The sequence below is a fragment of the Sciurus carolinensis genome, chromosome 3 (assembly GCF_902686445.1).
Source record: "Sciurus carolinensis chromosome 3, mSciCar1.2, whole genome shotgun sequence".
Lineage (NCBI taxonomy): Eukaryota > Metazoa > Chordata > Mammalia > Rodentia > Sciuridae > Sciurus > Sciurus carolinensis.
The window spans coordinates 119,538,646-119,555,180 of NC_062215.1; the positions used below are offsets into that span (position 1 = coordinate 119,538,646).

The window sequence follows — 16,535 nt, forward strand, 5'->3', positions numbered from 1 at the left end:
AGACTTAAAGACAAAAACGTAAATCAACCAATTTCCTCCTCATTTCTCAAATAACACTTGGTTCATTACTGGTTTTTAGGACTTGTATTTTGTCTTTCACTGGAACGTGAAACTGGAAGCTCCTTGAAGGTAGAACGTCCTTCAAAAGAGCCTGGCAGAGCCTTAACATATGTTTATTAAATGAAGAACTATTTCACAAACTATATGGCATTCTAATGGGTACAAACGTACTCAATTTACACAGGCATTAAGCTACTCATAAACCAGGAATTTAAAAGGTACCGAAACCCTAAAATTCCAGGGAGGGCGTGGTGACACCAACCAGGGAACGCCGGGAGACACCGATCCATGACGTACTTCCGGCGCGACGCTTTCTCTCCACGCCGGGACTGGGTTGTGGGGGAGGGAGGCGGTTAGTGGGCTTTAGCGCCTTTTCTGACGGCGGTAGATTTGAAGCGCTTTAAAGGACCGGGCCCAGGGAAGAGGAAATTGTAGCGGTGCAGGTAGGTGGTGCGAGGCCCGTGTTGTTTTGGTGGCGTCATTTGCTGCAGTCCCGGGATACAGGAGCGGGAAGGACCGGGAGAGGGGCGGAGCCGGCGCGGTAGGCCGGGCTGTGTTAACCGTCTTTCCCTGGAGGTATGTGTACTGCTTGGGCCCTGAGGGGGCCCCTGAGGATCACGGAGCTCGCTTTGCAGCTGTAGCGGCTGGAGAAGGCTTCCGGCCAAGCCTCCCGGGCCTAGGAAACCGCTCTTCCTCTGCCAGCCCCCGCCCTCCCCACTCGGGCGCACACCTCGCTCCCTGACGCATTTTGCCGCACAAGCTGTAATATGGCGGCAGCGACGGCGGCCTGAACTCTAGGGAGCTATGTTGATTTTTGAGGCTTTAAAATCGTAAGACTGAGCACTGCTGCCGGGTAGGTGGTATGGTTGGTGGGGAAGGGGGAGGTGTAACCCGATGTCTTGTCAGGTTAGGGTTAGAGAGGACGGGCGAAGAGCCTGAACCACAAAGATTGAAATTGAATACAAGCTTTCCTCCGACTCCGACCTTTCTCACAGAACAGCCGCTGTTGTGCATACTCAACTGGCAGAGGCCACTTTGTTAAGCATTTTCTAAAACCCAAGTTCAAGGTCTTACCTTAGCCCTTTGGAAGTTTTCCCACGTTTCCGGGGAGCCGTGGGCGTCGCAGGCCTCTTAGGAGGACGGTAGTCTTTAGGAGAAAAAAAAATGATGGTTTCAGAACTCCGTATGCCTTAAGGAGAAATGTGCTAATTTGGCCCATGTTTAGTCTTTTAAGAAGCAAAGTCGGCATATGCCGGCAAGGAGAATGCCGACGTTTTGGAAATGTTAAAAGTACCATTTTGTGCATTAAATTTCCACAAGAATACGTTCTGTGCAGTACCAAATTTTAGTATTAACGATCAAAATACGACCTAGGAACGGTTAAATATTTAGGAGATTTGGAGATCAGACATTAATTTTCAGAAGCTGAAACCAGAAGGAGGAAAAACCTATCTGCGTGTGTGTGTTTACCATTTCTAGAGGAAAAGGCCAATAATTGCTAGTTCGTAACTGATTGGGGAGGTGGGAGTGAACATTTTATAAGTTTTGTAATTGCACCATTAAAGTCCAGAGAAGACACCTGGAATGGTTGTTTCTTTTTTGCAAGTTTTTATATACCTGAAAATTTGCTGTTTTAGCACCACTCTACCCTTTATTGTAACTATTTTGACTGGGATTATTTCTACAACGATTTACATACCTCTGTCTTAAACAGAATTCATTGTACATTGCTTAACAATTTCTTTACGATTCATAATTATTGATGCCCTGCGATCTTATAGAGTCTCAAAGGATTCTGTGCTTTTGAATTGTTGTGTTAGCTTCCTAAGGCTTTTTATCTCCTGCAGGCAATAATCAGGGTTGCCTTCCCCAGATGGCAAGTGTGTACAAATATGCAAACTTTCTAGTTTATAAAATTAGGATTTTTCTGGCTCAGTCATTTTTCTGAGTCTTTTTTTTTTCCAGCTGCAACGTAATATTGTCTTGATCTTCTGTCATAAGCTCTGTGCTTGAAAATAAAACTCAGTTTTATTAAATCGTGTGTAAAATTGGCTTTTGGTGACAACTTAGTTGTTTTCCAATGAGTGAAGAGTTTGAAGGAATTTTTATTTTGACTTCTTAAAGGCCTTTATTTTTTTGAGGGGGGGACTTTGTTACTTTGATCTTGGAGTAGAGATGTCTACATATTTTGATATTTGTGTATTTTTTTTTTTTTTTTTTTTTTGGGTGCTGGGGATCGAACCCAGGGCCTTGTGCTTGCAAGGCAAGCACTCTACCGACTGAGCTATCTCCCCAGCCCCGATATTTGTGTATTTTTAATTAGATATTCTGTGAGGTATCATCTATTCTTTATGCAGAGGGAAACTGACAGCCATTCATAATAAAAGGATGAACTAGTTCTGTTAGTTATAACACTACCTTGGATTATTTCAGTAGTTGCCCTTCTTAGGAAGTACATGTTGAATTTTTCACTGATAAGGAAATCCTATTTTACAAATAGCATATTTCACCAAATCTTAGCATTGTCTATTTTTAGTGTCTTTTTCAATGTATTGAAATATCTCTTAATTTGTAGTAAGAATCCACAGGTTATTAATTCAAGTGATTTGAAGAGCCTGTGGCAGATCTTTTTGCTGTGTGGTGGTATTATGTGCTATTTTTACTGATAATATTAGCACTAAGCTTAAATTTCTCTGTCTCTCTCTCTCTCTCTCTCTCTCATCAGTGATTTTTCCCCTGGTTTAAGGTATATGGTCAACATAAGAATTTAGTGTATTTTTATTTCTGTAGGGCAAAAAACTTACATCTTGAAATTTATTATAGGGAGTACTATAAATATTCAAGACACTACTATAACTGGGACTCTGTGCTTTTACTAACAAGGAACCTTTTGCACTTTTTGAGTGGTGACTTAAAATGACCCCAAACCTCTTTGAAACTTAAGTATGTAATATTTATAAATGTAAACATCAGTCTTTGTGTGTGTGGTATTGGGTATTGAACCCATGGCTTCTGCATGCTGGGCAAGCAGTCTACTACAGAGCTACATTCCTAGCCCTATTTTTATTTTTGAGACAGGGTCTCATTAAATTGCTTATGTTGGTCTCTGACTTCCTATCCTCTTGCCTCAGTCTCCTAAATAACTGGGAATACAGGCGTATACCTCTACATCCAGCTCCAAAAATCTCTCTTTTTTTTTTTTTTTTTAATCTAAGAATTATTGGATTAAATAAAGTGGGTCTAGAATGATATATCTCTGAAAGAGGGATAAATTTACCATTATAAAAAATAGATAATTCCAGGCAGAACATTACGAATATTAGCAGAAGCTGTGCGTGGTGTCATATACCTGTAATCCCAGGGATTTGGGAGATAGTAGGATTCCAAGTTCAAGGCCAGCCTTAGCAACTTAGTAAGACTTTGTCTCAAAATGAAAAATAATAATAGTAATAAAAAGGGCTGGGGTATTTCAGTGGCAAATTATCCCTGCATTAAACTCCCAGTACCCTCCCTGCCCAAAAAAAGAATATTAGCAGTGATTTCCCATTTAGTATTTATTTGTATTTGTGCTTCAGTACTAACATAATTGTATTATATTTTTATGTCCCTGAGATTGGATGTATAAGTGTATAATATCCTTATTGAACCCTGAATTTGGCAATATTATAGATTTTTCTTTTTAAGTTCTATAAAGAACTCAGGGATTTCATAGGGCTGGGGTTGTAGTTCAGTGGTAGAGCGCCTCACACAGGTGAGGCACTGGGCCTGATCCTTGGCACTACAGAAAAAACAAATAAAAATAAGGTTAAATTCTTAAAAAAATAATATTTTCAGAAATGCTTGTACACTGTTAATCATGTTGCTACCAACCTAGTGGTTTGTGTCTTATCAGAAACAGTAAAAGAAAGGGCATTAATATGGAAGAGTGTAGTTGTCTTTCCTGATGCTTTGGAATATTAGCATGTTTTAACTTAATTTAGTAGTAATCTGACATTCATAAATGTACCCAAATGTTTTTGAAGCAGTCTATTTTCATTTCTCTTTTGATCTGTGTGAACTGCTTTAGGAGTAAGCTAAAGAGGCTGGTATGAATGCTAAAATGCTTTCCTTGAAAGTAATCTTAAAAGATCTGCAGTAATTTTAATTAATTTAATTTACATGGTTGCACTTAGGGTTAGAAATCTTGTATAAAAATTGTCACTTGTTTTATTAAACTTAGCAATTGAGAATGTCCTGTTGTTTCTTGGTTCTGAACTGAAGAAGTGGATTCTACAAAGAAAGAAAAGGAAAACCTTTCTTATGGAATATATCCCAGTAGGAAGAGCTAAAGAATAAGCTTAGTTTCAATGGTGGGGTAGACTGAGAGGTTGATTATTGGTAGGCTCTAGGAGAACTTACTGCTTAAAAATAAATATTAGCAATACTCCATGTGGGAAGCACTGTATATAGGGGGAAAGACACTGGATTATAATAAAAGGTTTTTATAATAAAACCGTTGTTCGTGGTTCCATTAGCCAACATTCTTTGTATTTGACAGAGACCTGGGTTAGGCACTGTGCTTGGTGTAGAAGATACAAAGGTTTTGAATTGATTAAATTTTCAAACAGGTTTATGAGAATAAGATTCAGTGAAGGAGGATCATGTAAGCCTTAAAGAGACAGTAAAGTTGCCAGAGTGTATACTGTGGTTAAATTGAATCTTAGGGATTAACCAAGGAAATCAGAAGGGGCAAAGACTTACCTAACATCTTCATAGTTAAAAAAATATTATACTTTTCAAGACTCAGTGCTATGCTGACTGTGTGAAGTTCCAAATAACTTTGAATGTAAGGAAGTCACTGCATGGGCTGGGGTTGAAGCTCAGTGGTAGAGCACTTGACTAGCACATGTGAGGCACTGGGTTCAATCCTCAGCACCACATAAAAATAAATAAATAAAACAAAGGTGTTATGTTGATCTACAACTAAAAATATTTTTTAAAAAAAGAAACCACTGCATTATTTATTGCCTAATTACAAACTCCATATAATTTAATAGTTAGCTGCCTAGATCCTTGTACTCTTTTTCCTGGCACCTTTCAGTATATTATTTTAAGATGAATACAGAAATTGTTTTATGTGTGAAACTGCAAGGTGAACTTGTTACCTCTCACTGTTTGAAATGTATTTGTTGCAGAAATTTAGAAATCTTATTTTATATATTTTTAAATATTACTGTTGACATAAGTGAACTGATATTGTTGACAACATAATCATTTACATAGCAAAAAGTAGAATGTATAAAATTATTTAAAAATATAGCTATTAGGATTTTGTGTATTTTTATATGAACTAGTTTTTTCATTGAGCTCATTGACTTTATTGCTTATCTTATTAAAACATTTTATTATGGGGCTGGGGAAATAGCTCAGTTGGTAAAGTGCTTGTCTTACAAGCACAGGGCCCTGGGTTCAATCCCCAGCACCACAAAAAAACAAAAACTTTTTATTATGAAGAAAGTAAATTCTTTCTCTCACATTTGAATTTCTGAGGAGGTTAGCCAGATAAGGTGAGTTCATGAGGTCAGGTAGATGATGAATGGTAACAGCTAATAGGCAATGGGAAGAAGTAGGTCAAATAGAACATAGATATTTTCTTTGATGGGAGCAGGTTGTGCTGATTGCTGTAGAGAAATGGAGCATACTGCCAGGTGTGATAATTGTTTTTCCAAGAAAAATGTTAGTCTGGATTTTATAGATACAGCTGCAGCTCATTCAGACTGGACAGATTTGCGACAAATTGACAGAATACTCTGAAAGCTTTGTCCTCTAGGCAATTCATTAATTATTTTTTTGAAATTTTTATGATCTCAGTGTTTCCCTGAATTTTTGGTGTCTTTGGCATTGTTTTTCTCATACTTTTTCTTGAAGAAATGAAAAGTTGACCAAATGATTGTTTCATCTGTGTCTGATTTTAGATATTATTTAATAATATCTGGGAATCACAATTATAGAGGAAATATTATATCCAATTCCTCATTAATAATTAGTAAATTTTTAGTAATGAGTAACAATTAGTAGCATTTTAGTAATGTTAGAGACATAGTTTTGCTTTTTGTTTTTTTTGAATGGACCTTTATTATATTTATTCATATGCGATGCTGAGGATCGAACCCAGTGCCTCACACATGCTAGACAAGCGCTTTATCACTGAGCCACAATCCCAGCTCTGTTTTACTTTTTATTTTGAAACAGGGTCTCACTAAGTTCCTTAGGACCTAACTAAGTTGCTAAAGCTGACTTTGAGCTTGCAATCCTCCTGCCTTAGCCTCCCAAGCTGCTGTGATTATGGGCATGCACCACTACCCTTGGCTGTGTTTTTTCTTTTTTAAATATTTTTTTAATTATCAATGGATCTTTATTTTGATTTTATTTATTTATATGCGGTGCTGAGAATTGAACCCAGTATCTCACACATGGTAGGCAAGTGCTCTACCACTGAGCCACAACTCCAGCCCGCTGGCTATTTTCTTTTTATTAAGAATTGTTTTCTTCATTATAATTAAAGACAAGTAGGAAGAAGTAAAGTCAGGCAAAATCCTACAATCTTCAAACCAAATGAAATAATAATTATTTTCTTGCAGCCTTTTTCTTCCCTACAAATCTTTCCCTGCTTTTGAGGATTTGGAGTAGTTTATGTGATTATGCATACATTGTTTTATATCTTGATCTTATTGAGGAAGGGTGCTGGGGATTGAACCCAAGGCCTCACACATCCTAGTGCTCTGCTACTGAGCTATATACCTCTAGCCCATCTTTTTTTTTTTTTTTTTTTGTGGTACTGGGGATGGAACTCAGGGCCTTGTGCTTGCAAGGCAAGCACTCTACCAGCTGAGCTATCTCCCCAGCCCCCTCTAGCCCATCTTGATTATTTTTCTTTTTGGCAGGGGTAGGGGAGGTAACAGGTTTATTGCCTAGCCCCTTTTATTTTTATTTTGATACAGGGTCTCATTAAGTTACCTAGGACTTTGCTAAGTTGCTGAGGCTAACTTTGAACTTGGTGATCCTGCTTTATCCTTGGGAGTTGCTGGGATTACAGATATGTGCTATCACTCCCAGCACCATTTGATTATTTTTCACAAGAACATTTCAAAGTAGTTAATCCTAGTAAGTATTGCCTTAATAACTATATTTTGTTGAACCAGAGACCATAATTTAAACACTTTTTGTACTATCGAATAGGTTGTTTCATTATGCATTACTAAGAAGAGTGCTAAGCCAACGTTAAGGCTTTCTAAATTTGGAATAGTTTCCAAATTCCCTGCAGTTGAGTTTTACTGGTTCATACTGTAAGCCCTTAAGGATTTCATGTATTATTTCCCGAGGAACTGTGTACTGTCACTAGTAATGTTGTAAAATCATATTTCTTCCGGTTTGTACATGTATTAGATTTATTATTACTATTTTTTTGCAGTACTGGCAATTAAACCCAGGGGTGCTGTAACACTGAGCTACTCGCTCACTTTATATTCGCCACCCCCCCCCTTTTGTTTTTAATTTTGAGGCAGGATCTCACTAAATTTCCAAGACTGGCTTTGAACTTGGAACGCCTGTGCCTCAGCCTCCCAAGTTGCTGGGATTATCGACATACACCACTTACTCTTTTTAGAAGTTCTTTGCTATTGATAGGCAAAAGCTTCTCTTTTTAGTATTTTAAAATATTTCTTCCTGATTATAAAATTGGTATCTGTTGAAGAAATTATTGAAATTAGAAATGCATAAGGAAATATCCTTTAATTCATGGTCCAAGCCTAATCGCTATTAATGATTTAGTGTAACTCCTCATTTTCTCTTCATACTGATATGATTTGTGATTTATATGTTATTTTTCTAACTTGCATTTTCATCTAATACAGATTTTCTAATCCATAGTCTTTGGTAATTTTTTTCAGTTTTTTTCCCATTTAAAAATAATTTTAATGGATATTTTTGTGTGGTATTAAATTGAAAAGGTATAGGAGGTTATACAGTTGAAAAATAAACAAACAAAAATGTACCTTCCTTTTACTCCTTTTTTCTAGCTACTCCTTTCCTTTCCCACCAGCATGCCAGGCAAGTGCTATACCACTGACATACAACCCTGGTCTTTTCCCTCACCCGCCACCCTTTTCTTGAGCTAGAATCTCACTAAGTTTCCCAGGCTGGCCTGGACCTTGTGATGCTCCTACTTCAACTTCTTTAGTGTCTGGAATTATAGACACATGAACTGTACCCTGCCAGATGTCTCTGTATTAAGCAAATATTTACAGGGTTTTGTTTGTTTTAGGTTTTTTTGTTTGTTTGTTTTGTTGTGATACTGGGGATCGAACCCAGGACCTTAGTGCATACAAGGCAAGCACTCTACCAATTGAGCTATATCCCCAGCCCTTTTCTTTTAATAATATACAGAGGGAAAGGGGAGAGAGGATGGGAAGAGAAAAGGGAGGAAAAAGAGGGATATCATGAACTGAATTCAATTTCCATGCATGTATGAGTTTGTCAGGATTAACCCAACTTCTATATATAACTATAAAAGCTCTAATAAAAAAATTAAAAATTTTTAAAAGTTAAAAAACTAAAAATATTAGATTTGCTGCAGGGAAGAGACAAAATAGGAAATCATTGAAAGGAAAGTTGATGTTTATTAAGGAATAATTATCATGTATATGGCCTAAAAATAAATGGCCACAAGCCCAATTGTGATTGCATAGTTCTAATGGGCTCCAAGACACTGAATTTTAACTATTCAAAGGAAAGTGGATTCTGAGATAACACTTTAAGAAATAGTGGTTAAAAGATTAGGAAAAAAAGAAGTTAATTGGTGTTCAATTTTTCTATTTTGTTTGCCTGTAATTCTTGGTCACTGATAGTCTTTATTAAATGTGAGACACTGAAAAGAGTAAATAAATAAACTTGGACTCATTAAAAAAAAAGTAAATAAAAATATGCAAGCAACAACCAGGCGTGGTGGTATGTGCCTGTAATAATCCCAACAACCCAGGAGTCTGGGTAAGGCAATGGAAAATTTGAAGCCAGCCTTAGCAATTTAACAGGACTCTTATCTAAAAGGGGGCCATTGGGTGTGCTTGGCGATGTAGCTCAGTGGTAGAGCACCCCTGGATTCACTCTTCAGTGCTGCAGAATAAGTAAATAAAATAAAAATACACCAAGAATACAAATTATGCACATTTTTGTTCCCTTGCTTGCAACACCCCACTTTTTAATATCTTAGATAGCAGTATAGCTATCTTCACTTGTTTATGGCTTTGCACATTGTATAGGATATACTGCTACAGTTTGTGTAATCTGTATGTGTATATTATACACTATGTGAATATACTAAGATTTATGTGACCTGTCCTTCCTCAATGGCCAGTTAGATTTACAGTGTTTTACTATTGCAAATCATGGTGCATTGAATAACTTGTACATACTCTGTTTTGAAAATGTGTAAGAATATACATAATACAAATTCCTATAAATTCCTAGAAGTATTACTGAGACAGGGTGGATATGTTGTTAAATTGGCAAAGGATTATTAATCTACCCCTTCACTAGCAGCAACAGTGTATGAGACAGTATTTTTTATTTTTGTCACTTCAATAAGTGAAAAATATCTTAATAGGTAATAGGAAAGAATATGATTTCTTAAACCAGTCCCCCAAACCAAAGGCTGAATGTTCTCTGTGATATGCAGATGTTAATTCACAATAAGTGGTGTGGGTTGGAGTGATAGAAGTTCACTAGATTAGACAAAGGGAAATGAAGGAAAAGGATGGAGGATGGGAATAGGAAAGACAGAAGAATTAATCAGACATAACTTTCCTGTGTTCATGTATGAATACACTACCAGGGTAACTCTACATCATGTACAACCACAAACATGGGAAGTTATACTCCATGTATGTATAATGTGTCCAAATACATTCTGCTGTCATGTATATTTAAAAAGCACAAATAAAAATAATAAGATTTCTACTGGCTAGATGATATTTTGCTTCACGGGCATATCATTTATTTTAATAATTCCTATTACTGGACCATTTTTTTTTTTTTTACTATTTTAGAAAAATGTGTAGTGACAACTCCTGTATGTAGTTTTTTATACTTAAAATCCCAAGTGTTAGTTTTTAAAATTTTTCATTTCATATTTAACAGACTTTTTTTCTTCTGTGTTTTTAAAAACTTGTGTGTTCAGAGGTAGTCCCTCTAATGAACTAATTTACTTAGCTGTTACGTTGGACATTTTAGGTTTTTTCTAATTACTCATTATTATGACAAATATACCAAAGACAATTTAATTTAAAATGGTTATTAATATCACATTGCTTAAGAAAATTGTAGGTGCTTTTTATACTTATTCTACTTTTTTTTCAAATATTCTGTTTTTTCCATTAAGTGGCCTTTGTGCTTATTGTTTGGTATGTGTACACCTTTGGTAGTGGTCGTGAAGTTGGGGGGCAGAGGGACAGTGAGATTTTCTTTGATTATCATCGTGACTGATACTTGATAGTCAGGCCAGGGTTGCTTAATGTTCTGCACTCTATTGAGTAGGATGGCCCTACTCAAAGTATTCCCCTAATGTTGCCATTCCTATGTGTATAATCTGTATGTTGATGAATTTGTTGAAAATATTTTTTCTAATTTCCTCAAGACAAATAGGAATAATTTTTTTTCATGAGTTCAAGTCTTTATCTCCATTATTCACTTAATTTTTAGTAAATCTAAAAAATATTTAATATTCAGAGTTTAGGAAATATTCACATGTATTTTGCTTAGTTTCCATTTCAGTGTGGCACACAATTTTGTGAAGAGATTATTTCCTAAGATCTTCTAGTTTTAAGTCTTTTTTTTTAAATGTATTTATTCATAGTACTGGGAATTGAATCCAGGGGTGCTCTACCACTGATCTGTATCTCCAGCCATTTTATTTTTTGTTTTGAGACTGTTTTATCTTGATAAGTAATCCAACTGACCTTGAGATTTTCGTGTCTCTGTGTCCTGAGTAGCTGGAACTGCAGGCATATACCACTGTGCCCAACTTAGACTTAAATAATTTGTTTTTTGTTTTTGTGCAGTACTGGGGATTGAATCCAGAGGCACTGTACTACTGAGCAACTTCACCGGCCCTTTTAATTTTTTATTTTGAGACTGTCTTGCTGTGTCACATAGACTGGTCTCGAAATTGTTGTCTTCCTTCCTGGCTGGGCTTAGGCTTAGACAATCTTAAACATCAGTAGTAATTATGAAAGTGATACACTTAAAAAAATATTAAGTTTATGTTAAGCTCTTTTGAAGAGTTTCTTTTTTAAGTTTGTTGTACAAAACCTGGGATATGGAAAAACTAAAGTAAAACTCATGTACAACCCATTCAGTTAGTGATAGATTCTCCCCCCATACTGGTTTTTTTTTTTTTTTTTTTTTTTTTGTACCACGTATTGAACCCAAGTGTGCTTTATCACTGAGCCCAGATCCCAGCCCTTTTTAAAAATTTTTGAGGGACTGGGGATATAGCTCAGTTGGTAGAGTGCTTGCCTTGCAAGCCCAAGGCCCTGGGTTCAAATCCCCAGCACTGCCAAAAAAAAAAATTTTTTTTTGAGACGGGGTCTTGCTGAGTTGCCAAAGTGGAGGTTTGAACTTGTGATCTTCCTGCCTCAGCCTCCCAATGCTGCTGGGATTTCAGGTAGAGATAGACTTTTAATGTTTTCATATATTTTCCACTATTTTTGTATTACTAATTTTAAGATGAGCCTATTCTCATTGCAAAATTCAAAACATACAGTTAAAGGTATCATTGACTTCTGTCCCTAATCCCCATGTCCTATTCTGTAGAAATAGGATTATTTTATGGTGCTAAAAAAGTACTTCTGTGCATCCCTTCTGAGGGGACGGGCAGGGTCTAGGATAGGTTTCTCGGATTGTCTGAACAAGACTTTTTTTTTTTTTTTAAATCAAATAGACTTTACTTATGCTAAGCACACACTCTGGTATCACTAAATTGCATCCCAGCTCTGGATTAGGTATGTAGAGTTTGTCTGCTTGTTTCCTTCCTTCCCTCCTCCCCTCCCTTCCTTCCTTCCTCTTTTTTTTCTTTCGGTACTACTGAACTATATACCCTGTGCTTGTATATTTTTCATTTGAGAGAGGGTCTAAGTTGCCCAGGTTTCCAAGTAGCTGGGATTATAGGTGTACACCACTACATGCAGCTATTATATACCACTTTTGAACTGCTAAGTAGTATTAAATAACATGTACATATCATCATTTATTCAACTATTCTCCCATTTTGGGAGTTTCCACTTTTTATTATTTTAATGTTGGATTCTTACTGTCCTTATCCTCTTACATTTATTCATTCATTTAATAAATGTTGATTTCCTGCCATGTGCCTAGCACTGTTTGCAGCACTAGGGGTTAAGAAGGGAGCAAGACTTCAAGGTCTGTCATATCAAAGAGCTTGTATTTTCATGAGAAGAGGTTAATATAAAAACTTGAATTTATAATAAAGGGTCAGTTAACAGTAAATGCTGGGGTAGGTGGGGAGAATAAAGCAGAGGAAGAGGGTAGAAAGTGTTGGGGTTACGGTTTTGAATAGAGTAATCAGGGATGACCTTTGAAGAGAAGGTGTTACCTGAGCAGTGACTTAAATGAGGGAATCGTCCATGTGAAGTTCTGGGGTAAGAGTGTTCCACATAGAGGGAATAGTAAATAAAGGAAAAGACAAGGGTATAGGTCATGGGATGTGTGAAGAACGAACGGCAGGAGTACTAGTATGACTGAAGTACTGTTGAGGAAAATGGTAGGAGGTAGTTATAGGTCAATGAGAGCTAAAATATTTAGACTATGTAATTTTAATACATTAACCATGAGTTACTTGTAGTCATAGAGCACTTGAAATGTGACTAGTTCGAATTGCAGTACACTGAAAATATAAAATATACACTGGATTTTTAAGACTTGGTGCCAAAAAAGAATGTAAAATATCTTAATTACATTTCCTCCCCCACCACCATGGACCTTTATTAATTTATTTATATGAGGTGCTGAGGATTGAACCCAGGGTGTCACACATGCCAGGCAGGCAGTCTACCACTGAGCCACACCCCAGCCCTTAATTACATTTTTTATATCAGTTATATATTGATATTTTGGATACTGAATTAAAATAAAATACATTACTGAATTTAACCAGATTTTACTTTTCAAAATGTGGTGACTAAAATAATTAAAACTACATATGTGATTCATATTTCTGTTGGACAGTACTGGTTTAGAGCTTTAAAATCCATGGAAAACATTTTGGTCAAGTGTGGTTATAAGACATTAGGGTTTTAAAAAGGAGGAATGACATGATAAGTTTTATTTATTTATATATTTATTAATTACTAGGTTGAACCCAGGGGTGCTTTACTACTGAGCTATATTCCCAGACCTTTTTTTTTTTTTTTTTGAGATAGTGTCTTACTAAGTTGCTTGGGGACCTTATTAAGTTGCTGGTTCTGACCTCAAACTGTGATCCTCCTGCTTTAGCCTCCTGAGTCTCTTGGATTACAGGAGTGTGCTGCCAGACCTATCTTACTTATTTGATTCCAGTCCTGGAAATTGAACCCAGTGGCACTGATGTACAACTCCAACCCTTTTTACTTTTTTTTTTTTTTTTGAGTGCTGGGGATCGAACCCAGGGCCTTGTGCTTACACCCTTTATGCTTTTTGAGACATGAGCTCACGAAGTTGTTGAGGCTGACCTCAAAGTTATGATCCTCCCACCTCAGCCTCCTGAGTAGTTGGGATTACAGGTATGTTTGACCATATCTGGCTGAGTTTTATGATTTAAAAGAATCATTTCATTCTGATTATTCTGTGGCTAATAGTACAGGACTAAAAATAAAAACAAAGAAACCAGGTGGGAGGATGTTATAGTAGTCCAGAAAAGGCAGGATGGTAATAGGAAAGGTAGTGAGAATACTTAGGATAATTTTTGAAGTTAGAGCTGTTTCTAAATAGTTTGGAAAAAGAGATGTGAGGGAAACAAAAGATGACTACAAGTTTTCATACTTAGCATCTGGGACAGGGATAATGTTTACTGTCTATTTCAGGGAATGAGGGTAGGAGAATAAAGAATTTTGTTTTAGATATATTAATTATTTTTAACAAAATAAACGTTTTATCAAAGTATAACACTGTACTGAAAAGTACAGAAATTCCTGCACATAACTCAGTGTTTTTCACAAGTAAACTTGCCTGTACACAGCACTCATATCAGGAAACAGAACAAATCACCATTCTAGTAGCCCCAACCTATTCTAACTCTGTAAATTAGTGGTGGTAGTCACGTCATTTTCCAAGTCCCACAAATATAGGATCATTTTCATTGGGTCTGAGAATTGAGAAGCTTAAAGAATCATCAAAGATTTCGTCTGAAAGTTTATGGACAAATAGGGGTTCTTTTTTTCAGCTTTAATCATTTTTGCCTGTTTTTCAAATTTGGAGTTTGTTTTGAAGAATACACTATTATAAGGTATTAAGTATAATAGTAAACAGTTTGACATGTTTTGGGTGATGCTGTACCTAAACACATATGAATAGAAATCACCACCTGTGACATTATAATTGAAAAAAACAAGCTGTAGAAGTTTGTTTGGAGGGAAATAGTATTAAAAAAATTCTATTTCTGACTTTTTCTTTATCCCCAAAGTAGAGAATTTAAGACGGCCTACAGTAAAAATTGTCTAGAAGATAAAAGATAACTGGGGACTAAGTAATTTAATGTTTTTCTTTAAATTAGGATAGTTTCCTCAGATTTGTGGATTCAGAGTATTTTCAGTTCCACATATACAAGTAGCAAAATGCTGTATGCAACAAACTTAGCAGGATACTAAAGTTGCTAGGTCTTTTGTTTTTAAAGAAAATCCGTGTCTGTAGACTTCTGGAGGATTTGAAAGATACCACTTTTTTTTTCTTTGTTTTATTTAAAATAATACCAATATCCATTGTATCTGTTAGAATTTGGAGATGGAGGAAATTAGGAGAAAATGATATTTTTCCATGCAATAATTCCAAAAGTGAATAAGTGAATAAATCAACACTTGGGCTAAATTCAAACACAACATAATCTTTTATATAATTGAATCCCTAATTCATATACTAACACTAAACAAATAGATTAATACTTATAATTTGTATTTTTGAAGTCACTGGTAATTTGTACAAGGGGGTTATTGTTCCTTACTTTTTCCATTGCTTTTGTTGAATGCTCTGATTTGTGGTTTATGTAAAATTGGTAATGGTTAGTAGTGGATATGTGAACCTACACAAGTGATGAAATTGTGTAGAACTAAATGTATATAAGTAAAACTGGAGACATATCAATAAAATAGGTAAGTTGTATCAGCCTTAGTTTTGCTATGATGTAACAGTTTTGCAAAATGTTCTTATTAGGGGTATATTGAGCAATTTTGTACTATAATAAAATTACCTGAGATAATTAATTTATAAAGGGAAAAAATTTCTTTTGGTTCATAGTTTTAGAGGTTCCAGTTCAAGATGGGGCACACATTACTTTAGGTCTATGATAACACATGGCAGAAGTACAAGTGACAAAGCAAAACTGCTCAGCCAGGAAGCAAAGATAAAAAGACAAGACTGGAATCCCCCTAGGCCTATCTCTTAAATGTTACATTACCTCCCAGTGGCAACACCCTGGGACCAAACCTTTCATACATGGACTTTTGGGGAATGTTTATCCAAACTATTCCAGGGTGAAACTGTGTGAAGTTCATACTGGGTCTCTCTGTTATTTCCTTTAACTACATGTGGATCTACAGTTGTCTCAGTAAAAACTTTAATTAAGAGAGTGGGATGTAGCTCGGTGGAAGAGCACTTGGTTAGCATGAGTGAGGCCTTAGGTTCAATCCATAGCTCCTGGAAACAAACAAACAAACAAACAAAAAAAGATAAAGGGAGGGATCTATACAGGATAGAGACTATAAATCTTTTAGAGCTTTTCTGGAACTAAAATACTGTTTGTACTGTTTGCTGAACCACCAACTTAGTTTAAATATGCTCATTTTCATAAGAGCATACACATTTTAATTAGTGTCTACTGAATAATTAAAATTGTCATTTTTATAATCTGTCAGTTTGGATGCTATTTATACTTACTGACTTTGTTTCATCTATTCTTCATCTTAAACTCTCAACCCCCATCAGGTATTACATTCAGAATTTTAATTCCTTAAAATAACGAACTTTCCAGAAAAAAAAAAAAAAAAAAAAGTCTATTAAAAGTAGGTATCTACTATGTAGATAAAGCTGTTTCACAATATCTCCCTCATTGGTATGTCTGTAATAGCACATCAGTGAAGGCTATTGCTTATGATTAGCCTCATATGTAAAACTTAATGTTGTGCTTTTACTCAGAATTTATATCTACCATATATTACTATCATTAAAATACCCTA

The 16,535-nt window shown here is 35.8% G+C and overlaps 1 protein-coding gene across 5 annotated transcripts in view; it reads left to right on the top strand.

Moving 5' to 3' along the window:
- Positions 1–366: 366 nt before the first annotated feature.
- Ppig (peptidylprolyl isomerase G) overlaps positions 367–16,535 on the top strand; it is a 50,901-nt gene continuing 34,732 nt past the window's right edge. The window contains exon 1 of one of the 5 annotated variants that reach the window (XM_047545091.1): positions 367–503. The gene's annotated coding sequence lies outside the window, so the exon portion shown is untranslated. Of the gene's footprint in view, positions 504–644; positions 914–16,535 lie in introns of those variants that run through there. The other 4 variants (XM_047545089.1, XM_047545093.1, XM_047545092.1 and 1 more) reach the window with 4 other exon arrangements.